Below are 16,413 nucleotides of genomic sequence, written 5' to 3'. Positions count from 1 at the left end.
AAACTGGTGATCACATCTTGGCCAGTCACAGAGCGTGGTATCCTCGAACCTTGGACTGAGAAAGGCATTTGCAAATCATCTGGCTCAGTGTTCTCATTTTGTTGATTAGGACATTGAGGTTCCAAAAGATTAAGGGATCCGCCTTGACTTCTACACACGGTTAATTATATGTGCTTGGGTCCAAGTGGCCTAGTGAGTAATATCACCCAATCCCTCCTCTCGCTGATGAGCTGATGACATACTTGAGGACAGAGACAACATGTCTGTTTCCATTTCCTCCCCTTGGGTGCAGAACTGGACCATAGAGAAGTATATGGAGGAAGGGACTCAAGTAGAAGATACGTCATAGTGAATGTTTCGGGTCCTTATTTATTTATTTATTTACTTATTTTTTTTAATGATAAGCTAGGCAAGAAAAATATACTGCTAAACAAGGAAGGTTTCTGGTTTTGTCAACGCATGTCAGATATGGTTACGTTTTGGTTTAGAGGTCAAATGGGGCACGCCCGGCTGCCACCCTAAGGAAACAACAACCATGACCAAGAGAAGCTATTTGATCAGATCACGTGCTCATCCTGATGAGTGTCCCGCACCTTCCCTTTCAGTCCTTTCTTCTTTCGACATCAGAAGGACTCCACAGAGCGCACCACCCCTGCTCTTTACCCAGGCACGGTGTTGTTGTCTATTGTCTGACATCCAGAAAGACTTCGCTCTTTGTTCCAGCCCACGTTTGTATAACCTGCTGGTGCTTCGTTTTGCCTCATGGCACATGACGGTTGCTTCGTTTGTGACTTGGCTTTCATGACTTACTCCAGCCCCGCTTCGTACACCAGCCAAGACATGGCCAAGCCAATGGGCAGCCATCGTCCCAGGCTGAGCAGTTAAGAAAGCTGTAATCAGAAGGGAGTTATCCCTTCTATCACAATACACAAATTCTCCGAGATTTTAGTAACGGACAGCCCAAAAGGTAAACTCATCCCAAAGGCAGGACTACAGATGGGGTGTTTTTCTCTTAATTTATGGAACTAATACTTATTGGCACCCACAACTATTAGTGATGATACGTTGGTGGGATTGATGAGAAGCGTCTGTCCAAATTGTTCAGAGTCAAGTGAGTAAAACAGCCGCGGTGGCAGAAACTGGCTAGATGGTCAACATTTCCCATTTCCGTTTCTGCTTCCTGGGGGCTCAGGAAAACTACGCATCCCAGCTTCTTTTCTGCTGTCGAGGGGATCATATGGCGAGCTCCTGCCAATGGAATGTTAACGGAAGAGATTCTAGGCTTAGTCTGAAAACACAGGTCTCTTTACGGTTCAGTACGTCTGCTGTGATGATGAACTCACAGGATAGGAAGAACCTGGATCTCTGAGTCACTGCCTGGAACTGAGCTTTCCGAGAGATCCACCCAACTTCTACTGGATTGTGACTTGAATGAGAAAGGAAACTTTGTTGCATTAAACCATTGGAATTTGGATTTATTTTGTGACCGCAGCACAATCTATATTACACACGATTATAAAACAGTGGAATAGCTTACCATTGAGAGCTTTCCCCAAATAGTATGCTGTCACCAAGGGGAGCGCCTCTTTTATCCTGGGGAATTACACGCTATTTTCTATAAAAAAAAGATGTGTAAGATGAATCTTAAAAGTCTCCATCCCCCTCCATTTTCATCATTCTCTTTTGGATTTTTCCTTTGTATATCCACGTTTCTCTAATTGAAATAAAAAGATGAATCTAGGAGAATATTACATGTGAATTGACGTCTTTGGCCGTGTTTCAGGAATGAGTTCAGGAAGTCTGAAAGTCTGCTTTCATGTAGGAGGAAATTAGGTGCTAATTATTAAGTGGAGACAAGTTGCTGAGAAGGAAGAGCATCAGAATAAGCATCTCGGAGTTTATGTCTAGTCTTTGGAACTGGAGTAATGTTAGTGTAGGACCGGAGACCTGTGCTTTGGAAACAAATTTGTTCTAGGTCTTAAGCGTTTTCCTTGAGAACGTTCACACACAGAGGCCGGTCTTAAATGCGCTGGCGACTGGCGCCATTTGGTCAGAGCAGACCTCCTGCGTTAGCACTTGGGTGAGTCTAGTTTGGATTACTTACTTACTTTTTGAATATAACAAGCCCTACTATTCCAGGTACTGTTCTAAGTACTTTATAAATATTAACTTATTTCCGTGAGGTACTTGCTAGTATTATTATCATTTTATAGGTGAGGAACTGAGGCACAGAGAGTTCGAGATTACTATTGCCCACTAGCAAGTCCTGGGACCAGGATTCGAAGCCAGATTGTATGGTTCTAGATCCCGAATGTGCCACCGCTTTGCTGGGAACGTGCTGGGTTGCTTTTGCTAATTAGTAATAGCACAGGCAACAATGACCATTTATCGCACTCATTATGTGCCAGGCACTGTTCTGAATTAACTGCAGGTATCGTCTCCTCGATGCTCAAAGCCACACTGTGAGTAAGCATGACCATTGCTTCCATTGTCTAGACGAGGAAAGAGGAAATGCGAGAAGGAGCCAGAAGATGTGTGGTAAGAGGACATGCAGAGCTGTGCTGGAATGCAGGCAGGCCTGGGGCCTAGTCTGAGCACTTTGCCACTGTAACACGTGTCCTCTCAATGGTTGGGGCGCAGGATTTTTCTGGCCACGGATGCCGAAAAACTCCCTTGAAATCAAGAACCAGGGGTCTTTTGCCTTTGCCTCTTCCTTCTTCAAGGTCAGTGAGGTAAGTATTGGCTACCTTCGTGGTCTGGAGTCATCTCTCCTTTACTCACGGAAGCTCTGACAATTACTGGACTAGCAATCAAAGTCCATTTGAAAAGCCAGCTTTTTTCCAGTGAAAACATCTTTCTTTCCCTAAGTTATGATGTAATGAATTTCCTTCTACTCTGACGTTTCACTAGAAACATAACATCGAAAAACTGTCATCAGTCTATTCCTCCCGAAGCTTTACTGGAACAGACTTTTAATGGCAACGTGATATCTTCTTTGGTTTTTGCTTTGTTGTCTTGTTTCCTGGATTTCAGCTTTAGCCACAGGAGACAACTTTAAACAGCTTGCATTTTGTAGTAAACATCTGATAATATGCGCAAAACAGAAGAGCCTGGTGCTGTGGTAATGACTTTTAACCTAGAGATAGGAAGAAAATGCTAGAAGTATTATGCTTATTTAGAATTGGTTAATATTAGGTTATTGCAGATAGCACATTCATTATGTAGTGCTGCACTAAATACTTTTTTTTTCTCAAGAGATTAGCTAATTGTGTATATCAATATCTATGATTTTAACACGTTTTCTTTCTTGGAATTTAATAAGGATTTTTGAAACACGCATAACCTCATCACATATGATAATTGCCTAAAATAAACCAAAGCCACCAACCAAACAACACACACAGTGAAAACAATTCAAAACACAGCTTACTTTTGGAGAAAACTCGTGGAGACGCCTCTGGAACTACTAATCTCATTATAACGCTGGATAATTTGTTCAATCTCTCCTAGCCTCTCCATGTAATCTTTGGAAGATCAGATGGAATTATTACATAAAAATATTAAGCACCGTGGATAACAAAGTAGCTTTATTCAACGTCCCTCCCTCCCTCCTGCTTTCCTTCCATCATCCCTCTATCCCCCCTTTCCCTTCTTTTCTTCCTCTCTCTGCCTCCGAGATGTCTTTAGGGCACAGTCAGAGAAAGGAGAAGAAAAACAGAGGAGGAGAAGGTGAAATGAGGCCGCTTTTGATTAAGACTGGGATTAGTTGGGAAATGTGTTTCTTACATGGCGATGCCCCGGGCCATTTCAGCACCAGGAGGAAGGGGGACGGATCTTGCGGAGGAAGCATCATAGACCCGGGATTCTGCGCGCTGGTGCATTTGTTCTCAGCGTTGACTCCCAACCAGGGATTCTCCTGGGCGAGGAGGATGAAAGCCCCTTCCTCTAACCGCAGCAGGTGTACTGATATTGCTAACGGCAGAAAGGAAAAAAAAAATCAGATTGAAACAATGTCAGTGGCTGGGATTGATGAGGTAGAGTCCTGGTTCCTAAAGCCATTTTTGTTCCCAAGTAAAGCAGGTAACCAGCTCTAAGTAGTACCAACTGGAAGAAGGCAGGTGCTCCCGCAGAAATAATTTAGGGTAGACTCAGACCCCAAAGACTACTTTGAACAAGTGCATAATCAAAATCATGGACTTTCTGCAACCAGCAACAAGTAAAGGAAGGTGTAGGCAAGTGACAAGTGGACCCCAAGGTCAGTCCTGGATTGGAATTGTTCCCTGAGCCCCCGGAACGAGTTTATTTTTGCCATAAATTGCCACAGATCAGTTGCTTAGAACAGTCCACATGTCTTATCTGGAAGTTTCCACGGGATCAGAAGTCTGGGCGCAGCCTAGCTGGGGCTTCTGTTCATTCTCACGAGGCCCCAGTCAAGGTGTGAGTCGGGCGGCCTTGTCATGCGGAGGCTTCCTGGAGGAAGGCTCTGCTTCTCATCTCTTTTAGGTTGTTGGAAGAATTCACTTCCTCGTGGCTTATGACCGAGGGGTCCAATTTGGCTGTGTGTAGCCTGGAGCTGCCCTCAGGTCTTGGAGGGTGCCGACAGGTGGGCCCCAGCTGGGCGGGCCTCCTCTACTCCCCCAGGCCAGCTAGAAGAATCGCTCCCCCGAGGAAGGACCCAGCCTCTCTTGTAAGGACTCTCCCCTGATTCAGTCACACACACCCAGATAACTCCCCTTGTGATGAACTCAGAATCAGCCTTTTTGGGATTTTAATTACACTCACAAATCCTTTCATCTGGTTAAGAGTAATTAAAAATGGGCATAGGAATTCCTGTCTACTCTTCACGTTTCTATGGTTTCATTCAAACTATGCAACTTGTATCACCCCACAAACTGGTGAACAACCTATAGGACCGGCTTGATCCCTACCAATGAACCCTTTCTCATCTTTACATTGACTTAAGTCAATATGGCTCATCTGTATGCATTTGTTTATTCATTCATTCCACAAATATTTAATGATTGTTGACTATGATCCAGGCATTATTTAAGTGCTGGGGGTTTCACCACAAGCAAAAAGATTAGAAATAATCTACCCACTTATGAGCTTTATATGTTAGAGGAGCAGAGAGACTCCTCTAACATATAAATATATATAATATAATATTATAACTATGTAATTTATAAAAGAAAATCTCTATTACGTTTGGTAGTGGTAAGTGCTAAGGAGGCGGATGGGCGGGTTGATATTTTAGAGACTTTGCGTAGGGAAGGTACCTTCTGTAGGAAGGTAGCATGTGAATAAAGGCCTGAAGAAATGAGGGAATAAATTATGTGGGCATTTGAGGGATGAGCATTCTAGGCAGGAAGAAAAGCAAAGTCAAGGCCATGATATTGAGAATGTGCCTGGTGGCCCTGGAGGGGCTGCCGCAGAGTAAGCCAAGGCCCCGTGAGGGAGATGCAGTGACACAGCAAATGAGATACTGGGTCAAGCCAGGTTCTGTAGGTCTTTGTAGGGAATTTGCTGATTTCCCTAAAATGGGAATGATTGGGACATTTTGAGCAGAGGAGTGGTCTGGTTCCTCTTTACCAGGGCCACTGAGTGCTGTGTGAGAATAGACTGAGGGAGTCAGGAGTAGAGCTCAGAGACTACTAGGTGGATGATCAAGGTGAGTGATCATGGTGGCTTGAGCCCGTCACAGATGGTAAAAATGGAAGGTAAAACTGAAAGAATTTGCTGACACTTCATGCGTAGGTTGTAAGAGAAAGAGCGAAGTCAAGGGTGACTGTATCCACATCTGTCTGTGTATCTATAGCATTTCGCTGACCACCTGCCTGCCATACAATCTGTGTGAAAGAATGTATACGTGTAGGTATATATGGTGGGGCTGCATTGGACTTACTCTAAGTCAGTTGTGTTTGGTAAAATAAAAAATCCCATGGACTTGTATTTTGTGACATATTCCTTGTTATTATGCTAAGTTAAACACACACAACAGTATATACTCTGTTTTATTGGCAATTTAAGAGTTTTTTTTTTTTTAAAGATTTTATTTATTTATTTGAGAGAGGCAGAGAGTCACGAGCTGGGGGAGGGGCGGAGGGAAAAGGACACGCAGACTCCCCGCTGAGTGTGGAGCCCGACGTGGAGCTCTATGCAGACTTGATCCTGTGACTCCTAGATCATGACCTGAGCTGAAGTCAGATGCCCAACCGACTGAGCCACCCAGGGGCCCCTTAAGAGATTTTTCAAGCATAGTTTTTATTACATGCAGTTTTTACCTTTCTGGTTCATTTTAGAATCCTACTCCTGAGAGGGACGTGCTTTTGCTTTGAGGCTCTGCCCTGATCTTAGCGTCCATGGTGATGGTGCTCAGGGCATACTAAGTGACCATTGTTCCTTTGAGAGTTCTGTCTTCAAGGGCTTGCTCCCCTCCCCTGCATGTGTGCAGAGCAGAGCTGACATGGAAGGACGGCTGCTTCCCAGGTCCGTCCTCTCTGACCACCGTGTTCTATGCTGCTGAGGTCAATGGGATCCTCTCAAGTCCGGTGACCAGTACAGCAAAGAACGTTTGAAATCAAAATTTTACAAAGACAATAACATACCCTGATTCAAAGTAACTGGTCATAGTCTTGATTGGGCTATATATTAATTGATAAATAATCATATGAACAATATGCAAATGTATGCATAAATATTTATATGTACTTGATCCTAAGTAACACCAGCTCTATGGTCTTGTTGCTGATACCAGTCTCTCTTCACTGGGCAATCATTAGATCCTCTATCATCTCTCCAGAAACGGTGGCCTTTTAGGCATATTGGAGCATAGTAGTCTACGAGACAGAAATATTTCAGCTGGAGATGAGACAACATTTGGCCTAATGGCTTAAGTAAGAGAGGGAACCTTACTGGCCCCTGTAACTGAACAGTGCAGAGGTAGGATTGACCAGAGACCATTTATGGATCTCATTTTCCACTAGGTCTCCAGCTCTGCCTTTTGGCACGCTCCCGGCTCTGACCTCTAGCTTGTGTGGCTTTGACCCCATATGGCTCTGTCCATGATAGAAGCAAGGGCTGCCACTGTTGCACACTGTGCCCTCAACTATAACCGTGGGAAGGAAAGTCTATATTCCAGCACTTACAGACAAACTTTGGGGCATTCTCATTGGATCAGCATAGGTCCCATGATCTGGGACCTAGCTCTTTGCCAGGAGAAAGCAATGCACTGATGAGCTTAGACTTGAATTTCTTGCCCATTCCTGAAAGGACTGTGGCTAGGAGTTGGGAGAAGCAGGCTCCTCGCAGGGGATCCCAGACCTGGGATCACGCTCAACCACTGAGCTTCCCAGGCGTCCCATAAACCAATCCTTAATGTAAAATATGGATGAAACTCTTAGGAGTTGTTAAGGTGAATTCCTGCTTCTTTGTCAGGTGTCAGTTTCCTTTGATGTTTATTCTGGGTTGATACTGTTGAGATTTTATAAGCTTTTACTGAACTGGCCACTACTTATATCAGAGATTACATCCTACTGTAAAATATCTGGATTATTTTTTCTCTGTAGTGTCATAATTTTGAAGATATAAGAATAAATCCCAGGTGAAGTGCTAAGTCAAATTATATTAAAGTAAACATTCCAAAGGTGCTTCCTGGGTCATGCTATCAACTCTTTTTCCAAGTTTATAGGAGTTGAGATTTTGCTTTTCAGACTGTTTCATGCTTGTTTACGTGTGTTCAGTGTGACCATATCACTCTCCTGGGCTCTGAATCAACTTTGAATTGTATTCTATCTACTGCCTCTGAGTTAAAATGCTTAATTGCTTAAAGGAAAGAAATATTCTCTGAGCTGCTTGAACCCTAATGATCTTTGACCAGGAGCAACTATTTTTAAAAGTCTGTACATCCCACTTGATATTCATGTTCACTCAAGATAATAATCAGTGATTATTATAATCAGTGATGTTTTGGGGGTGGTGCCATATGTCATGTACTATTTTACATACACTCCCTGCTTGAATTCCTCCAACATCCCTATAGGGGTAAGTGCTGTTATCAATTCTATTTTATAGACAAAGAAATAAAAACAAATGGAATGAAGTTGCTTTTCCAAGGCCATAAACCTGTGAAGTATCAGCATTGAAACTTCAGCTCACTGACAATGCCTCTGCCCTTAAATGCCCCATGAAATTTATTCCCTTCCCAAGTGGCTGTTTTACTGTTAATACGGGGCTATATGTGGATCAAGTATTACTATTGCTTTACTGACAGGAAATTGAGTGGTATAGTTGCTCTAGTCAGATGTCTGATATTAATAATTATATTACTGTCCTTCCATTTCTTCCTACTGTGAAAGCTGTATGATGGCAGGTAACCAATTTTTATAGATGATCAGAGCCTGTACTTCTTGTTTGGCCTAGGGAGGTTTTTTCCCACCTGTTAGACCATGCTTTAACATGTCTCCTATTGTTGATTAGGGAAAAATGTTTTTATATTTCCTCTTAAAAATTAGGATTGGGTCTGGGAAATATTTAGGAAGATATATATATATTTTATATGTAAGGTAGACTTTATTTATTTATTTATTTATTTATTTATTTATTTATTTATTTATATTTATTTTTGAGAGAGTACAACTGGGGTGGAGGAGACAGCTGGAGAGGGAGGGAGAGAATGTTAAGCAGGCTCATGCCCAGTATGGAGTCCAACATGGGGCTTGATCTTACCACCCTGAAATCATGACCTGAGCCAAAATCAAGAGTCGGATGCTTAGCTGACTGAGCCATCTAGGTTCCCCAGGCCTTTTTATAATCAAATTCAATTAATTATCTTTGCCACGTGCTAGTGTTAGCATTCATAGAATATGCTCATTTGGAACCAATCTTAAAACTGAAGCTATCAAAGAAAGGGATAAGAATTAAAAATATGAGTTCATTTGATTTCCTAAGATTCTTCAGGTAGGCTGTTCTAGTTCTCATTTATCTTGCAGGTCATTTCAGCCAAAATAAGCTAAGTTCAAATCCTATGAGCCTTCTAAATCTGTAGTTCCCGGAAACAGATATTAAGGCTTCATGGTATGTGTGAAAAATGACGAATATATTAACCCTCTAGAGGGTCCTAACCCTGATTTCTCAGTCTAGCATCCAGAATCTTACTCCTACTTGGAGGGAGACAGTAGACGACAATGCGTGCCTCAGTCTAAGAGAATAAGAAATAAAATCATGAAGAAACCTGAGATTTAAGGAGAACATGCCATAGGAAGGAAAGGCACAAATAGAACATGCATAAAAGAGGATGTAGGATTAATGAAACACATAGAGCAAGAATTTAAAATAAACATACTCTTTGTTGTCAGAGAGATAAAGGAGAACATAGGAAACATAAAACAGATCAGATAATTATGAAGAAACAACTAAAAGAGTTAGATCTGAAAATAAAATTGTTAAACTAATCTACTGCATGGATGTGTTGAACAATAGAATATATATATAGCTGAAGAAAAACCAAGTAAGCTGTGTGACCAAGCTGAAGAATTCTGCTGAAAGATGTGAGGAAATGCTAAGTAAGTGGAAAGAATTAGAAGTATCAAGGAAAACTGAAAGGACTTTCAAAAGGAGAGCAAAGAATAAATTCAGGAGATAAATTAGCAGGAGAAATAATGAATAAGAGCTTCCCAGAAATGGAAAAAGATATGAATCCTTAGGTGGAAAGGAATCACAGAGCACTGATAGAATTGATAAGAAAATACTACACCTACACCCATTATCATGATAATTGAGGATGTAAGAGACAGCAAAATCTTCTAAATGCTCCAGAAAGGAAAAACCAGGCACCTAGAGAGTCAGTGACACCATCAGTCTTTTCAGCAGTAGCACTGGATGCAAGAAGACAATAATAACTTCAAATTGTTGATGGAAGATAACTTTGAACCTAAGATTTATTTTAATTGTTATTTAAAATTATTACGAAGTATATCAAGGTCTCATTAAATGCATTGTACAAGACAGCCTTAATAAATTCCAAAAAATCAGTATCATTCAGGACATGAAATCCAGCCCTAATTTAAGAAAGTCAGGAATCAAAAACAAAGTCTAAAGTCTAGAAAGCATACCAAAATACTATTTATATTATTAAAATATCCTTGGTAAAAAGAGAAAATCAGGGAAACTCTAAAATATTTAGGCCAAATGGCAGTGAAAGCAGCCTGTGCGTGTCACCACCTGTGGGATGCATGTTAGAAGGAAATTAATAATAAACTTGGAATATTTATCAGAGAAAAGCTATTGAAATAAATTCGCTCAGTGTTCAAATGAAGAAGTGAGGTAGAGAGTAACAAAGTAAATCCTAAGAAACAAGAGGAAAGGAATAATAAAAGTAAACATAGAACTGGATAAAATGAGATCACATGAAGGTTAGGGAGGATCCACAATTGTCAAAACTTGTTCTTTATAAAGACAGGTAGAGGGCAGCCCGGGGGGGCCCAGCGGTTTAGCGCCGCCTTCGGCTCAGGGCCTGATCCTGGAGACCCGGGATTGAGTCCCATGTCGGGCTCCCTGCGGGGAGCCTGCTTCTCCCTCTGCCTGTGTCTCTGCCTCTCTCTCCGTCTGTGTCTTTCATAAATAGATAAGTAAAATCTTTTTTAAAAAAGGTAGACAAACCAATGGCAAGACCTATAAAGAAAAATGATACTATTTAAATAAAATTTGGAGCAAAAAGTTAGAAATAAACATACACCTAAGGCATATTTAAAACAGATACTTTAGGGGCGCCTGGGTGGCTCAGTTTAGGGGCAGCTGACTCCTGATCTCAGCTCACGTCTTGATCACAGGGTCGTGAGTTCAGGCCCTGCGTGGAGCCCACTTAAAAAAAAGATGAGGTGGGGGATAAAGTGAACACTTTATGATATCACTTATATGGGAACCTAAAAAAGTTGAACAGATAGAAACCGAGAGTAGAATGGTGGTTACCAGGGGCTAACTGGTGGGGGAATTGGGCAAGTGTTGGTCAAAGAGTATAAACTTAGAAGATGAGTAAGTTCTGGGGACCTAATGCACAACATTGTGGTTAAAATTAACAATAGTATTATATACTTAACGGTTGCTAAAAGAATAGATCTTAAATGTTCCTACTACAAAAATGGAATCATAATTAAGTGACATGGTGAAGATGTTAACCGACACTACAGTGATAATAATAGAGCAATATAAAAGTATATTAAATCAACACATTGTACACTTTACAGTGTTATATGTCAATTACATATCAATAAAGTGGGACAATAAAAGAATATTAAGCAAATGATATCGAAGAAATTTGAAAACTTTGATATAAGAGATAAGTTCCCCTCAAACGGTAAAAAAGATAAAATTAAGGGAAAACTAAAATAGATTAATAACCACTAAAGTGATTGAAAAAGGCTTTCAAAATTTCCCTTGCCCCAGAATTCCAGATAGTTTTATACATGTATTCAATCAAACTCTCAAGGATTAGATAATTTCTTTCTTATCCATGTTATTATAGAAAAATAGAAAAAAGAAGAGAAAGTTTGAGGAATTAAGTTTATAGGCCAATTCCACTTTTGAATACTGATGTAAATATCCAAAGAAAATATTAGCTAAGCAAATACAGCAGTGCGTGACAACTGTATTATGATATAATAGCTAATGTGTCCTCCAAAATGCTTGCATGATTCAACACAAAGCAAAATCTATTCTCTTGACAGGTAAAGAAAGGAACTGGATAAATGTTAACAATTATTTATGTTTAAAATGATTAGAAAACAAGCAATAGAAATTAGTCTTAATAACAGCTATTAAAAGAATTCTATAGAGTACAATGTATTTAATGGAAATAATTAGACACATTAGCTTTAATGTAAAGAACAAGACAATGATTTCTACTCTTCTTGCTACCATTCAGCCAGTTCCTACAGGCAAGGTGATCAAGTCATTGTGGTTTGCCTGGGACTTTCTTCAATTTAACACCGCATCCTGGGAAACTCTTCAATCCCAGAAAATCTTGGTGATTTGACAGGGACAGTCAGCAGTAAGTCCCATGTCCTAGAAGCCCACCTAGACACAGGCAAACTGGGACAGTTGGTCAACCTACTACTGGTCATGACCAAAGCAATAACATAAGAAAAAGACACATGAAGTATAATGATTGGAAAGGAAGAGACAGATTTTTTATTATTTAGGAAAATATGATAATTTATATATAAACCTTAATACAATGCAAAAAAAAATGCTGGATCTAAGATCAGCAATAAAAATCAACAGGATTCATCCATAACAAATCAGGGAATATAGAGTAAATACCATTTGTACAAGCAACAAAAATTGTAGGGATTGTCTAAGTGTGCAAAGAGATTTGTGAAAAAAAATGCTAACGTTGCTTTAAAATACCTAAAACAAAAATCAAATGGTGGAAAATATTATATCCATGAATGAGATAATTTTGCATTGTAAACATGTAAATTTCTTTCACATTAATTAATATATTCAAAGCAACTCTAACCAAAATTCCAGCAAAATTTTTGGGGAAAGGTGGCTTAGAAAATTACTTTAAAATTGTATACAGAAGAAACTCCTCAAATGGATAAGATTTTGAAAAATAAGGATAAAATAGATTGAAGAAACCAGGTCCACATATTAAGACAAAATGCAAAATCCATAGTAACAAGACAATGTAGTAGTACAACAACAGACAAATAGACACACACACAAAATCAGAGAGCCTAGAAACAAACCCAAATTTAGACAAATTGGTAATTGAAATGGATATACAAATTCGTAGAGAAATGATTAGGTAATTGGTTACGACGTAGGAAAAAGTTAAATGGATTTCCTATTCTCTATCATATCACATAATATTTCTGAGTGCAACAATGAGGATTGTTGGTGCTCCAGAGACTCAACTGTCAGGCGCAATAACCCCCCCTCATATGGACGTGCCTCCTCATATATGAGGTGGAACTAATTAGAGGTAACTAGCTGTGGCTATTCAATTTATGCCAGTTGCCTAAGCAGTCCATTAATGGAATAGCAACCAAAAATGTCGTGTTAAAAATTAGGTAGCGGACACACATATTGAAATGGTGAAAAGTCAGAAACCTGGCAATATCAATTGCCAGTGAGAATACAGAGCTACCGGAACTCTCTTAATTGCTGGTGGGAATGCCAAGCGGCGTGCTCACTTTAGAAGATAGGCAGCGTTTTATAAAGCAACACACAGTCTCACCATATGATCGAGGATTAGCAGGCATGTACCTAGATATTTACCCAAATGATTTGAAAGCCTACGTCCACACGAAAGCCTACATGTAATGTTTATAGCTGATTTATTCATTATCATCAGAAACTGGAAACAACTAAGACGTCTTTCACGTGTAAATGGTAAGATGATTGTGATATATTCATACAGTAGAATAGGACTGAATGATAAGAAATGAGTGAACAGGCAACAATACATTATGAATAAGAATTAAGCACTTATTGCTAAATGAAAGAAAATAGCCCGGAAAGGCTATACACTATATGGCTCTATATGATAATCTGGAGAGGGCAAAACTATAAAGGTGGTACAAAAGATCATTGTTTGCCAGGAGTTTGGGTGGGGAGAATAAAAGTAATGAATCAAGTAGAGGGGATTTTTTTTTTTTTTTTTTGAGATGGTCAAACTATTCTGTATGATGTTGTAATGGACATATGACACCATGCATTTGTCAAAACCCATAGAACTTGACTGGATATTAGTGAAACCTTAGTGTATGCAAATTTAAAAATCATTTAGGATGTTGGGAGATCTCATGGTAGATGCAAAATGTGGCAAAATAATCTGATTGTATTCCGAATTATGAAACAAGGGGTTGAAGGAAGGGGGTCGGGAGGAAAGGTGCTGACTTATGTAACTTTAGTATTGAGTGCAATCTATGATATGAAAAAAAATCCCAGAGGTACAGCCATACATTTATATTAGGGTAGAAAAATTAAGGAAATAAAGAAATAGTGTATGACTGTAGCTGGGTTTCTCACGATTGGGATGTGAATTTACATAGAAGTGTGGGGAAGAGCCTACAATGGTACATATGATAATGGATCCGAATTGGAGACATCATTGTTAACTTATGATTGGCTTAGTATTGATATCGGTGGCTACATGTAGAAACACTTTAAGATAACGTATGTATCTCAGTTAGGATATACATATACATATTTCTTTGCTTCGTATGCAGAGAAAGTCTAGAGGCAACAGCACCCCATGAGGAGTGGCACGTCTATCACGCAGATTCTGGTTTCCACTACCATTCTCTACCAAGAGGAACCAGGATGAATTAGAGAAGTGGCTGATTTTAGCACTGAGGAAGTATACACAAGATGAACCTGGAACATCTTCTAGTACCAGAAATTTGGGAAGCGCTCAAAACAAAAACAAAGACAAAAACAAGCCATAATCATTGGGGTTTGTCAAAAGGATCAAGAGCCAACTGAAAGAGTTCCTGATGTCCAAAGCGGAAAACGATTTGAGCAACAAGCAATAGAAAATATTGGATTATAATGTAGGTATAAAATAAATAGCTACGAGTCCATAGCAATGTAAGTAAGAGATCAAATAAGTAAATGAGGGAGAAGAGCCAAATCTATGGAGAAGAGATCCAAATAATTTCCATAGATACTTCACTCTCATAGAGGTGGAGCGTAACTCTCCTTTTCTTAAGTGTGGCTGTGCAGAGTGCCTTCTTTCCAAGAGCACACGGGAAGAAAACAAGAGTAATTTTGAGTGGAGACACCTGAGAAATACTAAATCAGCCATGTGTGGAGTTGAACATCAGCCAGGTAAGGAAGTAGTAAGTCTTGTTGATAGCGTGTACCCTTAATGTGACGAGACGACGTCTTACCCCTGTGATCTTAATCCCCCGAACCAGTAACCCCAGGGCAATTATGAGTATCAGTGTCAGATAAATTCCATTTGAGGGACATCTGCAAAGTAGTTGATCAATACTCCTCAGAAAGATCAAGGTCATCAAAAATAAGGAGAGGCTGAGAATCTGTCATAGCCGAGAGGATGCTAAGAAGACATGACAATTATGTTTAAAGTAATATTCTGGGTGAGATCCTGGAACAGAAAAAGAACATTAGGTGAAATGCTAGGGCGATCTAAAAGAAAAAGTATAAACTTTGGTTAGTGATAGTGTATAAATATTGGCTCAGGGGTTCCCTGGATGGCTCAACCGTTTAGTGCCTGCCTTTGGCCCATGGCGTGGTCTTGGAGTCCTGGGATCGAGGCCCACATCAGGCTCCCTGATGAGCCTGCTTCTCTCTCTGCCTGTGTCTCTGCCTCTCTCTTTCTGTGTCTCTCATGAATAAATAAACAAAATCTTAAAAAAAAATATTAGCTCATTAATTGTAACATATGTACGATAGTTATGGTATTTGTCTCTGATTGACTTATTTTACTTGGTGTAATGCCCCATAGATCCATCCATGTTCTTGCAAATGGCAAGATTTCATTCTTTTGATGGCTAATACTCCTCTGTGTGTGTGTGTGTGTGTGTGTGTGTATATCACCTCTTCTTTATCTACTCATCAGTTGATAGATATTTGGGCTCTTTCCATAATTTGGCAATTGTTGATAATGCTGCTGTAAATATCAGGTGTGTGTGTCCCTTTGGATCAGTATTTTGGTGTCCTTTGGGTAAATACCTACTAGTGCCATTGTTGAATTGTCAGGTAGTTCTACTTTTAACTTCTTGAGGACCCTCCGTCCTGTTTTCCAGAGTGGCTGCACCAGTTGCAGTCCCACCAACAGTGTAAGAGGGTTCCCCTTTCTCTGCAACAACAACACCTGTTGTTTCTTGTGTTGTTGATTTTAGCCATTCTGACAGGGATGAGGTGATATTTAATCGTAGTTTTGATTTGTATGTCCCTGATGATGAGGGGTGTTGAGCATCTTTTCATGTGTCTGTTGGCCATCTGGTTGTCTTCTTTGGAAAAATGTCTCTGCCCATTTTTTAGCCGGGAGTTTATATTAACTTCAGAATAGCGGGGGTGTGATGACTCTCTTTGAAGCTTTTGGTGGCTGTTCTTAGATGAAAGACGAGAACTAGGGACTATGGATGGTTGTTAAGGGAGGGTAGACTTCAGTTCCTTGGAAGAAAATATATACTAGTGATTAGAATGGGATGCGGGTGAAATGGCCTGCCTGAAGTCGGCGTCTCACATCTGTAAAATTTTTAAACAGAGTCTGCTTTTCAGATCTATCATACGTGGAAGAGTAGATGAAATGCTGGATGAGAGGGTTAGAATAGTCTGACTGAGAAGGTTGGAATTGTCTCTACTGAATGGGACATTCCAGGTCTCTATTGAGTTCACTGTGTGCTCTTGCAACCCAGGTTTGCTTTCCATTCACTCATTCAT

The 16,413-nt window shown here is 40.1% G+C and overlaps 1 long non-coding RNA gene across 1 annotated transcript in view; it reads left to right on the top strand.

Annotated features, from left to right (window-relative positions):
- The window catches only part of LOC119870893, a 52,539-nt gene extending 37,398 nt beyond the window's left edge, over positions 1 to 15,141 (top strand). Inside the window, exon 3 of the long non-coding RNA XR_005356472.1 lies at positions 14,232 to 15,141. This is a non-coding gene — a long non-coding RNA (uncharacterized LOC119870893). The remainder of the gene's footprint in view (positions 1 to 14,231) is intronic.
- The last annotated feature ends 1,272 nt before the right edge of the window (positions 15,142 to 16,413 follow it).

This window comes from Canis lupus, chromosome 3, assembly GCF_011100685.1.
Source record: "Canis lupus familiaris isolate Mischka breed German Shepherd chromosome 3, alternate assembly UU_Cfam_GSD_1.0, whole genome shotgun sequence".
NCBI classification, from domain to species: Eukaryota; Metazoa; Chordata; class Mammalia; order Carnivora; family Canidae; genus Canis; species Canis lupus.
The sequence above is the reverse complement of the archived record's forward strand: the minus strand, read 5'-3'. Positions and strand labels throughout refer to the sequence as shown.